The following is a 14,932-nucleotide window of genomic DNA, read 5'->3' on the forward strand; positions in this document are numbered from 1 at the left end:
CATTTTTTATTGCGTCTATTTGATTCTTCTCTCTTTTCTTTATTAGTCTTGCTAGTGGTCTATCAATTTTGTTGATCTTTTCCCAAAAACCAACTCCTGGATTCATTGATTTTCTGGAGAGTTTCTTGTGTCTCTATCTCCTTCAGTTCTGTTCTGATCTTAGTTATTTCTTGCCTTCTGCTAGCTTTTGAATGTGCTTGCTCTTGCTTCTCTAGTTCTTTTAATTGTGATGTTAGAGTGTCCATTTTAGATCTTTCCAGCTTTCTCTTGTGGGCATTTAGTGCTATAAATTTCCCTCTACACAGCTTTAAATGTGTCCCAGAGATTCTGGTATGTTGTATCTTTGTTCTCATTGGTTTCAAAGAACATCTTGATTTCTGCCTTCATTTCGTTATGTACCCAGTAGTCATTCAGGAGCAGGTTATTCAGTTTCCATGTAGTTGAGCGGTTTTGATTGAGTTTCTTAGTCCTGAGTTCTGGTTTGATTGCACTGTGGTCTGAGAGACAGTTTGCTATAATTTCTGTTCTTGTACATTTGCTGAGGAGTGCTTTACTTCCAATTATGTGGTCAATTTTGGAATAAGTGTGATGTGGTGCTGAGAAGAATGTATATTCTGTTGATTTGGGGTGGTGAGTTCTGTAGATGTCTATTGGATCTGCTTGCTGCAGAGATGAGTTCAATTCTTGGATATTCTTGTTAACTTTCTGTCTCGTTGATCTGTCTAATGTTGACAGTGGGGTGTTGAAGTCTCCTAGTATTATTGTATGGGAGTCTAAGTCTCTTTGTAAATCTCTAAGGACTTGCTTTATGAATCTGGGTGCTCCTGTATTGGGTGCATATATATTTAGGATAGTTAACTCTTCCTGTTGAATTGATCCCTTTACCATTATGTAATGACCTTCTTTGTCTCTTTTGATCTTTGATGGTTTAAAGTCTGTTTTATCAGAGACTAGGATTGCAACCCCTGCTTTTTTTTGTTCTCCATTTGCTTGGTAGATCTTTCTCCATCCCTTTATTTTGAGCCTATGTATGTCTCTGCATGTGAGATGGGTCTCCTGAATACAGCAGACTGATGGGTCTTGACTCTGTATCCAGTTTGCCAGTCTGTGTCTTTTAGTTGGACCATTTAGTCCATTTACATTTAAGGTTAATATTGTTATATATGAACTTGATCCTCCCATTATAATATTAAGTGGTTATTTTGCTCGTTAGTTGATGCAGTTTCTTCCTAGCCTCGATGGTCTTTACATTTTGGCATGTTTTTGCAATGGCTGGTACTGGTTGTTCCTTTCCATGTTTAGGGCTTCCTTCAGGGTCTCTTGTAAGGCCGGCCTGGTGGTGACAAAATCTCTAAGCATTTGCTTATCTGTAAAGGATTTTATTTCTCCTTCACTGATGAAACTTAGTTTGGCTGGATATGAAATTCTGGGTTGAAAATTCTTTTCTTTAAGAATGTTGCATATTGGTCCCCACTCTCTTCTGGCTTGTAGAGTTTCTGCCGAGAGATCTGCTGTTAGTCTGATGGGCTTCCCTTTGTGGGTAACCCGACCTTTCTCTCTGGCTACCCTTAATATTTTTTCCTTCATTTCAGCTTTGGTGAATCTGGCAATTATGTGTGTTGGAGTTGCTCTTCTCGAGGAGTATCTTTTTGCCATTCTCTGTATTTCCTGAATTTGAATGTTGGCCTGCCCTGCTAGCGTTGTGGAAGTTCTCCTGGATGATATCCTGAAGAGTGTTTTCCAACTTGGTTCCATTTTCTCCCTCACTTTCCGGCACCCCAATCAGACGTAGATTTGGTCTTTTTACATAATCCCATACTTCTTGCAGGCTTTGTTCATTTATTTTTCTTCTTTTTTCTTTAGACTTCTCTTCTCACTTCATTTCATTCATTTGCTCCTCAATCACTGATACTCTTTCTTCCAGTTGATCGAGTTGGTTACTGAAGCTTGAGCATTTGTCACATATTTCTCGTGTCATGGTTTTCATCTCTGTCAGTTCGTTTATGGCCTTCTCTGCATTCACTATTCTAGTTATCAATTCTTCCACTCTTTTTTCAAGATTTTTAATTTCTTTGCACTGGGTACGTAATTCCTCCTTTAGCTCTGAGAAGTTTGATGGTCTGACGCCTTTTTCTGTCATCTCATCAAAGTCATTCTCCTTCCAGCTTTGATCCGTTGCTTGCAATGAGCTGCGTTCCTTTGGAGGGGGAGATGTGCTCTTATTTTTTGAATTTCCAGCTTTTCTGCCCTGCTTTTTCCCCATCTTTTTGGTTTTATCTGCCTCTGGTCGTTGATAATGTTGACGTGCTGATGGGGTTTTGGTGTGGGTGTCCTTCCTGTTTGTTAGTTTTCCTTCTAACAATCAGGACCCTTAGCTGTAGGTCTGTTGGAGATTGTTTGAGGTCCACTCCGGACCCTGTTTGCCTGGGTGTCAGCAGCAGAAGCTGCAGAAGATAGAATACTGCTGAACAGCGAATGTACCTGTCTGATTCTTGCTTTGGAATCTTCCTCTCAGGGGTGTACTCCACCATGTGAGGTGTAGGGTGTCAGTCTGCACCGAGTGGAGGATGTCTCCAATTTAGGCTTCTCAGGGGTCAGGGACCCACTTGAGCAGGCAGTCTGTCCCTTCTCAGATCTCAACCTCCGTGTTGGGAGATCCACTACTCTCTTCAAAGCTGTTAGACAGATTCGTTTGTGTCTGCAGAGGTTTCTGCTGTTTTTGTTGGTGTTGTTGTTGTTGTTGTTGTTGTTGTTTAGCTGTTCCCTGTCCCCAGAGGTGGAGTCTACAGAGACTGGCAGGCCTCCTTGAGCTGCTGTGAGCTCCACCCAGTTCGATCTTCCCAGGGCTTTGTTTACCTACTTAAGCCTCAGCAATGGCGGGCGCCCCTCCCCCAGCCTGGCTTCTGCCTTGCAGTTAGGTCACAGACTGCTGTGCTACCAATGAGGAAGGCTCCATGAGCATGGGGCCCTCTTGGTCAGGTGTGGGATATAATCTCCTGGTGTGCCCGTTTGCTTAAAGCACAGTATTGGGGTAGGAGTTACCCGATTTTCCAGGTGTTGTGTGTCTCAGTTCCCCTGGCTAGGAAAAGGAATTCCCTTCCCCCTTGTGCTTCCCAGGTGAGGTGATGCCTCGCCCTGCTTCAGCTCTCGCTGGTCAGGCTGCAACAACTGACCAGCACCGATTGTCTGGCACTCCCTAGTGAGATAAACCCAGTACCTCAGTTGAAAATGCAGAAATCGCCTATTTTCTGTGTCACTCGTGCTGGGAGCTGGAAACTGGACTTGTTTCTGTTCGGCCATCTTCGAACCTTCCCAGGTAGGCCATTCTTGTGAACTGACAGTTTATCTGACAGCTGGCCTGGCTAATTACTCACTTCCCTATCTGGAACTGCTTTCAGTGGTGGTTTCATACTTCCTGGCCCATTCCTACAGAGAGATCTGTCATCAGTTTCAGTTTCCTGGAATTTAACAAATTCTGGGCCTGACTTGTGCCTTTTGCCTCCACCCTCAAGTAGCTCTGCTGTTTGGATATTTTGTGCTACTCCACAGGAGCTCAACCTCTGAAGCCCAATTCCCTTCCCATGCCCCATCTCAGGTTGTCTCTGCTCTGCCAAATATGAATACTTATCACCTTGGCTTCAGCTGTCCACACAACTGAATCTTACCCTTTGTGAGCTCTCTTGTCTGGTCTAGTCAGGACACATAGTTTAATAGGCAATTTTTCTCCAAAGTGTATTTTTCTAATGTTACCAGCTTTCAATACTTTTTACACAGCAATTAAGACAATGTGATATTAGTGCAAAGATAGACAAATGGACAATGGAACAAAACACAGAGTCTTGAATTAGACTCCTACATGTAGAGTCACTTGATTTATGACATATCTATCATTGCACTTGAAGGTTCATGGGTGTGGAAGGATAGTTTTTTCAATAAATCTTGCTGAAGTAAATTGATATCTATAGGAAAAAAAGAGCCTTGACACCTACCACCATACATGAAAATTTATTCAAGATGATGCAACATAAAAGCTAAAACAAAAAATCTGCTAGATCAAAATGTACTTTGTGAACTTGGGGTAGACAAAGATTTAAAAACGGAGTATAATAAAAAGCATAGACTATAAAAATTAATGGGCCACGTGTGGTGGCTCACGCCTGTAATCCCAGTACTTTCAGAGGCCGAGGCAGGCAGATCACGTGGTCAGGAGAGCGAGAAACAGTGAAACCCTGTTTCTACTAAAAATACAAAAAATTAGCCAGGCATGGTGGCGTGCGCCTGTAGTCTCAGCTACTCAGGAGGCTGAGGCAGGAGAATTGCTTGAACCCAGGAGGTGGCGATTGCAGTGAGTTGAGATCATGTCACTGCACTCCAGCCTGGGCAACAGAGCAACATTCCGTCTCAAAAACAAACAAACAAACAACAACAACAACAACAAATTGGTCTTCATTAAAATTACTTCATCCAAAAACATCATAAAGAAAGTGAATAGACCAGCCACAGCTGGGATCAAATATTTATTATATATATGACAAAATAGTCATTCCAGAATATATTTAATAAATTTCTACAAATTAGTAAGAAAAAGACAACACAATTAAAAATAGAACTTCACAATGTAACATTTCACAAAAGGTGATATCCAAATATCAACAGATATACTAAGATGTGTTCAACATCAGTAGTCATCAGGGAATGCATGTTAAAACCACAATAAGATACCACTTATGGTATCTTATTGGCTAAAAATGACTAGAATTGACTAGAATTGTTAAAATTAAAACGCTAACATAAATTGGTGACGATGTAGAGCAACTGAAAATTTCATATATTGCTGGTAGGTGTGTAGATTGGCTTAACCATTTTGAAAACTGTTTGGCACTACTGGTTAAAACTAAAATAATTACCATATAATTCAGAAACTCCACTCCTAGAAATATACCCCCAAAAAATAAGTGTACAGGACCATTAAAAAACTTCTATCAGAATATTCATAGTAGCTTTATCCATAATAGGCAAAAACTGGAGCCATCCCAAACATCCATCAAAAGGAGACTATTCCAGGTCACTGGAATACAACTTGGCATACTGTAATATGGATGAATCTCACAGACATTATGTTGAAGAAAAGAAGCCAAACACAAAAGATGACATACTGCATATAAAATTTATATACAAACATACTATATATAAACTTTATACAACCTCTTTATAGTTTAACATATTATATATAAACATTATATAAACATTTTATATAAAGTTTATATATAAACGTACTGTATGTAAACTTTATATAACCTTTATATGAAGTTCAAAAAAGGCAAAACAAATCTGTGATGACAGAGGTCATCAATCGCTACCTCTTGGGGGAAGGCATTGATGGGAGAATCATGGAGAAGTTAGGCAGTTTTTACAAAACTAAACATACCCTTACCATATAATTCAGGAATCATACTTCTTGGTATTTATCCAAATGAGTAAAAACTTATGTCCGTGCAAAAAAAGGTACACAGATGTTTATAGCAGCTTTATTCATAATTGCCAAAACTTAGAAGCAACCAAGATATCCCTTCAACAGGTAAATGAATAAATAAACTGTGGTACAGCCACATAATAGAATATTATTCAGTGGCAAAGAGAAATGAACTATCAAGCAATGAAAAGACTTAGAGGGACCTTAAATGCATATTCATCGAAGTGAAAGAAATCAGCCTATAGAAAAAACAAAACTACAGAAACAGTAAAAAGATCAGTGGGTGTTGGGGGTTAGGGAGAGGGAAGGAGGAATAGGTAAAGTACAAATGATTTTAGGGCAGTGAAAATACTCTGTGTAATTCTATGATGATGGATACATGTTATACATTTTTCAAAGCCCACAGAATGCACAACACCAAGAGTGAACCTTAATGTAAACTATGGACTTTTAGTGATAATGAGATGCCAAGGTAGGTTCATCAGTTGTAACAGATATACCACTCTGTTGTGAGATGTTGATAAAGTAGGAGGTTATGCATGTGTGGGGGCAGAGTATATAGAAACTCTATATTTTCACTCAATGTTGCTGTGAACATAAAATTGTGTGCAAATAAAGTACATTAAAAATAAAGGGCAAAGAACTAAAGGAAATCATTCTTAAAGAAAAAAGGAAGGAGTAAAAATGAAGGAGTAAGAACATCTATATATTCTATCCTCCATAAATACAATAAGACAACTGGTTTCAAAACTGTCAGAATCAACTCTTTTGGACATAGACATTAACTAAAGTCTTACAGCCATCTGGGGACCATTCATTTAAAAATATATATATATATATATGGCTGAATCTTACTAAGAACAGCAAGCCACAAGTCTTACGGCATTTTTATCTTTGGTGTTCCCACCTCCTCTTTCCCAGTTCCATGGTAGTTTTGAAAACCAACAGCCCACTATCATGATGAAAATTAGCAACATGGTAACAACTACATAGGGCAAAACAGGGTTGAGACGCTTCAAAGCCTCATTCAGAGAGAATTTGCTATTATATGACCTCTTTGGTTGATCCCTTGAAGACCTGACAAAAAGACATTTCCCAGGGGGTTTATCAGAAACAGAGGCAACTGTTTTACCAATACACTATCTGAGGTGTGGATAAGAGTTGGTGCAAACACTAAACTAACCAAAAAGTTTAAAATAAAATTTTTAAAAAACCTGAAAAATGGGACACTCATAGCGGCTTTGATAATCTCCTACATATTCCTGGGAATGTAGAGGGCCATTCACATGTTTAGAGTTGTATCCACGGTCAGGGCTGGGCATATGCTCATAAAAGACTTGAGAAGACCATAAGCTCTCACCTCTGGCTGTCATTAAGGCGCTGCACAAGCAGGAAGTAAAAGTTAGAGTGAAGTTGTAAACTGCCTGGCTGAGGGTTGAAATCGTGTTTCAACATGTACACAAAGCCCTTCAGTGAAGACTGTTAGACTGATTGGCTCTAGGCATTTAAGTTAATATTTGTCGAATTTTTAGCTGGCCACTAAGATAGGCAAGCAGAGGTTTCAATGGCTACACATGAGAAAAAAAAAAAAAAAAAGGACTTTGCAGAATTAGTAGTGAAAATTCATGAAATAAACAAATAGAGACAAGAACAAACCCTGGGGAGGAGGAATACCTCATTCCAGCATACTATATATCTATATCTATTTATCTACATTTTAAAAGAAAAACAAAGAAATTAAAAGGATTAAAACCACAGAAAATATGTTCTCTGAAAACAATGGAATAAAATTAGAAATAAATAAAAATAAAATTCTGAAAATGTATACAAATATGTGTTAAACAACACATTCCTTAACAACAGGAGATCAAAGAAGAAATTACAAGAAAAATTAGAAAATAATTTGAGATGAATGAAAACAAAAACCTAACTTAGACAAGCTTATGGGAAGCAGCTAAAGCACTGCTTAGAGGGAAGTTTATAGCTGTAAATGCCTACATTAAAAAGAAGAATGATCTTAATTAATAACCTAGTGTTCCACCTTAAGAAACCAGAAAAAAAGAAAAATAAACACAGGGCAAACAGAAAGAATGAAAGGATAATTATTAAAGCAGAAATAAATTTAAAAGACTCTACAAACAATAAAGAAAATCAACAAAACCAAAGTTGGATCTTTGAAAAGATCAACAAAATTGACAAAGCTTTAGCTAACCTGACCAAGAATAAAAGGGAAAATTCAGATGACTAAAATCAGCACTGAAAGGGAATATGTTAACCTGAAGCTTACAGAAATAAGGATTATAAGAGGATATGATGAAAATTTGTATGCCAACAAATTAAATAACCTAGATGAAGTGGACAAATTCCTAGAAAAACACATATTACTGAAAGTGACTCAAAAAGAAATAGAAATTTGAATGGACTTATAAGTAAAGAGATTGGATTTGTCTTCAGAAAGCTGCTCAGAAGAAACCAGAACAAGATGGTTTTACTGGTGAATTGTACCAAACACTTAAACAATTGAAACCAATTGTTCACAAACCCTTCCAAAAAATTGAAGAAGATACATTCTCCAACTCAAACAAATGGTAGTTTGACTTTTAGTTTTCTGAGGAAACTTCATACTGTTTTCCACAATGGTTGTACTAGTTTACATTCCCACCAGCAGTGTAAAAGTAGTCCCTTTTCACATCCATGCCAACATCTATTTTTTTTCAACTTTTAATTATGGCTATTTTTGCAGGAGTAGGATAGTATTGCATTGTGATTTTAATTTGCATTTCCCTGACAGTGATGTTGAACTTTTTTTATATATTTGTTGGTCATTTGTATATCTTCTTTTGAGAATTGTCTATTCATATACTTTGTCCACTTTCTGATGGGATTGTTTGTGTCTTTCTCACTGATTTGTTTGAGTTTCTTATAGATTCTAGATGTTACTCCTTTGTCGGATGCATAGTTTGTGACGATTTTCTCCTACTTGGTGAGTTGTATGTTTACTGTGCTGACTATTTTGCTGAGCAGAAGCTTTTTAGTTTAATCAAATTCCATCAATTTATCTCTGTTTTTGTTGCATTTGCTTTTGGGTTCTTGGTCATGAAGTCTTTGCCTAAGTCAATGTCTAAAAGAGTTTTTCCAATGTTATCTTCTAGTATTTTGATGGTTTCAAGTCTTAGATTTAAATCTTTGATCCACCTTGAGTTTATTTTTGTATAAGGTAAAAGATGAGGATCCAGTTTCATTCTTCTACATGTGGCTTGCCAATTATCCCAACACCATTTGTTGAATAGTGTGCCATTTCCCCACTTTATGGTTTTGTGTACTTTGTCAAAGATCACGTGACTGTAAGTATTTGGCTTTATTTCTGGGTTCTCTATTTTATTCCATTGGTCTATGTACCCATTTTTATACAAGTGCCATGCTGTTTTGGTAACTATAGCCTTGTAGTATAGCTTGAAATCAGCTAATGTGATGCCTCCAGATTTGTTCTTTTTGCTTAATCTTGATTTGGCTATGCAGGCTCTTTTTAAATTCCATATGAATTTTAGGATTATTTTTTCTAGTTCTGTGAAGAATGATGATGGTATTTTGATGAGAATTGCATTGAATATATAGATTGCAGCTGGGCACAGTGATTCATGCCTGTAATCCCAGCACTCTGGGAGGCTGAGGCAGGCAGATGACTTGAGGTCAGAAGTTCGAGACCAGCCTGGCTAACATGGTGAAACCTTGTCTCTGCTAAAAATACAAAAATTAGCTGGGCATGGTGGCAATTACCCTTGTAATCCCAGCTACTCAGGAGGCTGAGGCAGGAGAATTGCTTGAACTCAAGAGGCAGAGGTTGCAGTGAGCCGAGATTGTGCCACTGCATTCCAGCTTGGGTGACAGAATGAGACTCTGTCTCAAAAAAAAAAAAGAAAGAAAGAAAAAGAATATGTAGATTGCTTTTGGCAGTGACATACTTGTTGGACTACCCAACTTGTACTGGACATCCTCTTTTCTCAAGCAACCAGTTATTTTACTTTAGGACAAGAATTCCCATACAAGATTCTTTCTTTGTAACATTTCTTTCTTTTCCTTTTTTTTTTTTTTGATATATTCTGATGAATTTTTTTTTTTATATAATACTTTAAGTTCTAGGGTACATGTGCATAACATGCAGGTTTGTTACATATGTATACTTGTGCCATGTTGGTGTGCTGCACCCATCAACTCGTCAGCACCCATCAATTCATCATTTATATCATGTATACCTCCCCAATGCAATCCCTCCCTCTTCCCCCTCCCCGTGATAGGCCCCGGTGTGTGATGTTCCCCTTCCCGAGTCCAAGTGATCTCATTGTTCAGTTCCCACCTATGACTGAGAACATGCGGTGTTTGGTTTTCTCTTCTTGTGATAGTTTGCTAAGAATGATGGTTCCAGCTGCATCCATGTCCCTACAAAGGACGCAAACTCATCCTTTTTTATGGCTGCATAATATTCCATGGTGTATATGTGCCACATTTTCTTAATCCAGTCTGTCACAGATGGACTTTTGGGTTGATTCCAAGTCTTTGCTATTGTGAATAGTGCCGCAATAAACATACGTGTGCATGTGTCTTTATAGCAGCAGGATTTATAATCCTTTGGGTATATACCCAGTAGTGGGATGGCTGGGTCAAATGGTACATCTAGTTCTAGATCCTTGAGGAATTGCCATACTGTTTTCCATAATGGTTGAACTAGTTACAATCCCACCAACAGTGTAAAAGTGTTCCTATTTCTCCACATCCTCTCCAGCACCTGTTGTGTCCTGACTTTTTAATGATTGCCATTCTAACTGGTGTGAGATGGTATCTCATTGTGGTTTTGATTTGCATTTCTCTGATGGCCAGTGATGATGAGCATTTTTTCATGTGTCTGTTGGCTGTATGAATGTCTTCTTTTGAGAAATGTCAGTTCATATCCTTTGCTCACTTTTTGATGGGGTTGTTTGTTTGTTTTCTTGTATATTTGTTTGAGTTCTTTGTAGATTCTGGATATTAGCCCTTTGTCAAATGAGTAGATTGCAAAAATTTTCTCCCATTCTGTAGGTTGCCTGTTCACTCTGATGGTAGTTTCTTTTGCTGTGCAGAAGCTCTTTAGTTTAATTAGATCCCATTTGTCAATTTTGGCTTTTGCTGCCGTTGCTTTTGGTGTTTTAGACATGAAGTCCTTGCCCATGCCTATGTCCTGAATGGTACTACCTAGGTTCTCTTCTAGGGTTTTATGGTATTAGGTCTACAAGGGATGTAAAGGACCTCTTCAAGGAGAACTACAAACCACTGTCAGTGAAATAAAAGAGGACACAAACAAATGGAAGAACATACCATGCTCATGGATAGGAAGAATCAATATCATGAAAATGGCCATACTGCCTAAGGTTATTTAGAGATTGAATGCCATCCCCATCAAGCTACCAATGAGTTTCTTCACAGAATTGGAAAAAATGGCTTTAAAGTTCATATGGAACCAAAAAAGAGCCCGCATTGCCAAGACAATCCTAAGTCAAAAGAACAAAACTGGAGGCATCACACTACCTGACTTCAAACTATACTACAAGGCTACAGTAATCAAAACAGCATGGTACTGATACCAAAACAGAGATATAGACCAATGGAACAGAACAGAGTCCTCAGAAATAATACACACATCTACAGCCATCTGATCTTTGACAAACCTGAGAGAAACAAGAAATGGGGAAACGATTCCCTGTTTAATAAATGGTGCTGGGAAAATTGGCTAGCCATAAATAGAAAGCTGAAACTGGATCCTTTCCTTACTCCTTATACGAAAATTAATTCAAGATGGATTAGAGACTTAAATCTTTGTAGTATTTCTTATCAAAAATACCTCTTCACCTTTATAATCTTTTAATTAGACAAGGTACTTTTATTCTGTTAAGAAGTTATGGTTTGTGTTACATGCTGTTGTGTGAGTCCTGAGAAGAGGGAGCAGATAAGGAGGTTATCTACATGATGTAGAAGTTATCCCCCATCAAGTGATTGCTCAGTTAGATTTCTTGCTTGTTTGAATAAGTGTGGGCTATTTTTAAAACCCCTGAGGTAGGAATATTTAGTTTGAAGTTATTGGTTGTAGATCTGGGTAGCTTCCTGGGAGAAACAGGGCTATTAGAGGGAAAGAGGAATTTAGAGGTTGGGTAAATATGAAGCAGACACCCATCATAGAAAGTATATTTTTGTCCCAAAGAGGGGTGGGGTATTTAGATATTACCAGAAACTCTTGGGAGAATATTATTTATCCTTTAAGTAGAATAAAGTGGTGTGAATTTTTCTACTGAAGGAATGGGTACCATTTGGCCCTATTACTCAACAGGATTTGGAGGAGAGTTGCTTAGAGAAGATTAGTACAGAGTAGGCAGTTCTGGAACTTAAAAAAGAAATTTATTTTATTTGCCACTTCCAGAGTTGCCCTTGGCTTTGTCTTGTTGATGGTGACTCTGATTTGGAAGCCAGTCGGAGAAGAAAGTACCTGTAACTAAAAGCCATCAGGGGTTGGGATTCTGTTCTGGGGAACATTTTGACCCTTAGGGCAGTTCCATTTTCGGTAGCCAAGTTTGTGGCAGAGGGGGCAAGCCATGCAGGGCTTTTTCACATTTATCCCCTTAGAGCAGTTTGCCTTTCAGTGGCCTGGTCTTTTGCATGATGGCAGTTACCTGTAGGAGTGTCCTTAGGGCTACCTGGAGGGGGCTGGGGACTTGTAAAATAGCCAACAGTTGAGACTGCCTAATGTTCCTGTGTTTTTCTTTTTTATTAGCTTTGTTCTCCTTATTCTGCTCTCAGTTATAAAAGAATGAGGAGGCTAATTTGAGGATTCCTGCATAGGGGCATGCTGTATTACACACACACAAAAATATACATTATTTTTGAGAGTCTGAGGGTTAAATTTATCCCGGTGTTTTAGGAAGCAACCCCCAGATGAGTCTGAGGGAATAGATGAGATTTGTCTCATCATGGGACTGAAAATGACAAGCCGCTGGGGGTTAATGTCCGCTGGGGTCATGAACCACACTTTGTCTCAGGGAATCCCGCCGAGGAAAAGGGTTCCACTCATGTCCACTGAGGGACTTCGAGATGCACTTTCTAACGGGACATCCTACCTATTGGAAGGATCTCCCAGCATTGAGGCTGATGGCCATGGGGTTTTATGCTGAATGGCCAGTCCAGGTAGGAGGAATGAGGATGAAGGGAGAGCTCAGCCTGGAACTAGCCCAGGAGAGGGAATGGCAATGGGGAAATTCACCTGAGGCCGCTTGAGATCATCTGATTTGGCAACATCCAGAGCAGATTTGACTGTCTTTACAGGAAAATTTAGAATGAGAAAGAGGGGGCTGAGTTCCCCAAAACATGTGTAGCTTAGCTATAGTTGAGCTTTACCTGCCAATCATGCTACGTGTAGGGATTGGGGACTTTGGAGAGAGTTTTCCTCTCTTCCGAGTAAGGTAGACAAACCTGCTCAGTCCCTGACCTTCAGGCCACACCAGAGAGTGGCCCTGGTCAGCGACCATCAGTTGCCAGAAGGATACTGGAATTTTTTCACAGGAAGACTGGAAAGAAAAGCAAAACTCTAAACTCCCATCCAACTGGGCAGTGGTCAGATGTGTTATCAGGATCTTCTGGTTTTCTGGGGACCACCTTCTGGCCTCGACTGGGACCATCAATTGTCTCCAGGCTTGGACACTGTCCACCAAGAGGTTGGAGTTGGGGAAGAGAAAAGGGCAAAACAAGGAGAGACATTCTTAGGCAGTTCCCGAGCACTCCCTGAGCAGTTCCCAAGCATTCTTTGAACAGTCTCGGAGTCTCCCTGATCAGTCCCACACACTCCCCATATGGGCCACCAAAATGTTGTGGGTGTGACTAGCTAGGGCCGATGTTGTGGGCAGTAAAGGATACAAAGACATGTTGCAAGAAAGCAATGGGCAGCACAGCAGAGAAGAGACTGCCTGCAAAGAAGCAGGGGATGGACAAAAGTTTTATAAGATCATGCTGGTGGGGGCTATGTGCAAGTGAATTTGTGCTGTATGCTAAGAATATGTTGGGGTAATTTTTAACTGCCAGGTCTTTCCTATGCAAGTGTCCAGGGGAAACACTATGCTACTTTTAGCTGTCTTGCAACCCACATGCTTTCCGTTTCTGGTGTTGCAAGATACTGACTGTGGTTTTTCACACAAAGAGGTGAGCCCTGCAAACCGGGTTAGGTCCCTGTTCTGCCAGCCTGGCTCCTCCCTGGTTCCTGTTAACTTATTGATTTATTAGGGCCACAAAGTTACCAGGGTTTGTGGTAAGGAGAGGAGGGTAGTAGAAAGTGACTGATAATGAATATGAAGTTTCTTTTATGGATGATAAAAATGCCCTGAAAATAGATACTGGTGGTATTTGTATAACTTTTTTTTTTTTTTTTTCTGTTGCTGTTGTTGTTGTTGTTGTTATTTTGACATAGTTTCACTCTTGTCACCCAGGCTGGAGTGCAATGGTGCAATCTTGGCTCACTGCTACCTCTGCCTCCCAGGTTCAAGCAATCTTGTCTCAGCCTCCTGAGTAGCTAGGATTACAGGTGCCTGCCACCATGTCCAACTAATTTTTGCAGTTTTAGTACGGATGAGGTTTCACTATGCTGGCCAGGCTGGTCTCGAACTCCTGACCTCAGGTGATCTGCCCATCTCGGCCTCCCAAAGTGTTGGGATTACAGGTGTGAGCCACCAGGCCCGGCCTATAACTTCGTGAATAGACTAAAATTCACTGAATTATACACTTTGAAAGTGTGGAATTTGTAATATGTGAATTTCATCTTAATGTTAAAAAATTACAATTAAAAAAGAAAGTAAAAGATGCCATGAGATTTATCAAATAGAGAATATTAATAAAGAGATGTAAATTGTTTTTTAAAATAACCAAATGGAAATTCTAGGATTAAGAAAAGTTTTTCATGCTGAAAGAAAGTGATTCTAGACAGCAATTCGAATCCACATATAGAAACAAAGAGCAGTGGTAAAGTTATTTACGGAATAAAAGATAATATAAATTCATATTTTTCTCTGTTCTCCTTAACTGATTTAAAAGACAATTGTATAAAGCAATATGTATACTGTTGGGTCTATACCATATAGAAATGTCATATATTTGACAGTGATAGCTCAAAGGAGTAGATGAGAGCAAATTTATATTAAAGAAACAAAATATAATGAAATCCATGAATATATACTTGCTTTCCTCTTTTTCTTCATTTCTTTAATAGACTTGAAATTGTATAAAGTAATAATTATAACAATATATTATTGCATTTGTGACATATATAAATGTTATATATATATGTTTGTGTGTGTGTATATATCTCCCAGTATATATATATATATATATAATATATATATATATACACACAACACACACACACATAACAATAATAGCGCAAAAGGGGGAGAT

The sequence above is a fragment of the Trachypithecus francoisi genome, unplaced genomic scaffold, assembly GCF_009764315.1.
Source record: "Trachypithecus francoisi isolate TF-2019V2 unplaced genomic scaffold, Tfra_2.0 Lachesis_group6, whole genome shotgun sequence".
Taxonomy (NCBI): domain Eukaryota; kingdom Metazoa; phylum Chordata; class Mammalia; order Primates; family Cercopithecidae; genus Trachypithecus; species Trachypithecus francoisi.